Source organism: Onychomys torridus, chromosome 8 (genome assembly GCF_903995425.1).
Source record: "Onychomys torridus chromosome 8, mOncTor1.1, whole genome shotgun sequence".
In the NCBI taxonomy this organism is placed as follows: Eukaryota; Metazoa; Chordata; class Mammalia; order Rodentia; family Cricetidae; genus Onychomys; species Onychomys torridus.
The window spans coordinates 12,328,859-12,330,416 of NC_050450.1; positions in this window are offsets into that span (position 1 = coordinate 12,328,859).

Here is a 1,558-nt window from a genome sequence, read left to right on the forward strand (position 1 = left end):
ATAACATGGATAGCACATCTGCCTTTAACTTTTTGAGAAATTTTCATACTGATTTCTATAATGACTATACCAGGTTACACGCTCACCCACCAGGAGTAAGAGTTCCAGCACCCCCCCTCATGTCTCTGCCAGCATTTGTTACTCCTCTTTCCTTGATGATAGTCATTCTGACTAGATGACTCTTTTCTCATCCCCCAAACTTGAATTGTTAGACTTTTGAGGTTTTATTCAGCTACCAAATTATCAAATATAGACTAAACTATTTGGTTGAGTATTCCCGGGACCTATTCTGATGTTATTTGCACACTTATGGATATATGACTTAGAACTTTGTGTTAGGACACTTCATCTCAGGCCACAGTTGATAGCTAAATGTGAGGAGGTTCTAGATAAGCAGAAACAATCAGAAGCCTGCACTGTGCAAAGTGCATTACTTCTTCCTGCTAGAATGATGCATCGGAGGTCTCCCCGCCTTCTGGGGTGTAGTTCTTTCAATGAGCGAAATTGCAGAGAGCGCAGATGGGGGCTCAGTGGAAAGTGCCTTTGTGGCTTTGGGCTCTCATTATCCTAGCCTTTGAGACACCGCCTCCAACTATTCCTACTAGTTTTACAGCAAACTAGTGTTGTCCTGAGCTCTATAAACAAACTGCTTCCCTTAAAAAAAATCTTCCCCCAGGACCTGACCCATGAGCATCATCTCTGAGGCCCTTGGTCACTCAGCTCTTATACTGGCTTTCCCTGATAGGTGTTGTTCTCATCCATCATCAGTGAAGCTTCTTTTTACAGTAGGTGGAGACAAAAGTCACCATTGTTTAAAATGCAGAGAACAAATGTAGGGTTCCCAATTCCAGCTGATACATCTGCAAGGCAAGTCCTGTGCTCAGGGCTCAGGAAACACAGTAGAAGAGGCGACAGAAGGAACATATGAGCATGGACCAAGATGTCTGCTGCAAGGTCATGTCCTCTACACATGACAGGGAAGCTGCGCCCACAGATCTCCACAATATGGTTTCCTACAGTGCCAGCATAAGTAGGGGATATGTGACAAGGCCCACTCCAGCTGAAAAGCTACAGGCAGTTAATGGCTGCTGAGAGAGAAAGAGAGAAAGAATAAGTTTTATCTAGTCATGAGCCTCTTGATAGGTTATCCAGTCCCAAGTGGTCAGTTCTAAACACACACTGTTGGTGTGTGTGTGTGTGTGTAACAATACTAATTAAAGAAGAGATTATTAAGTAGGGGGACACAGGAGGAACTAGAGTTGAATGAGATGGATAAAAATGATGTAAATATAGTACTCATGTATGGAATTCTTTAAAAAAACCAAACCTAAATGTCATTCATAACTGTCTTGGCTAGCTTTAACTATCAGCTTGGCACAGCCTACAGTCATCTGAGACTGGAGTCTCAACTGAGGGGTAACTCAGATCATATTGGCCTTTGGGCATGTCTGTGGGGGATTATCTTGATTGTTAATTGTTGTAGGAGGGCTGTGGTGGTGTGCATAAGAATGGCCCCTGGAAGGTGCACAAATTGGAATATTTAGTCACCAGAGAGTCT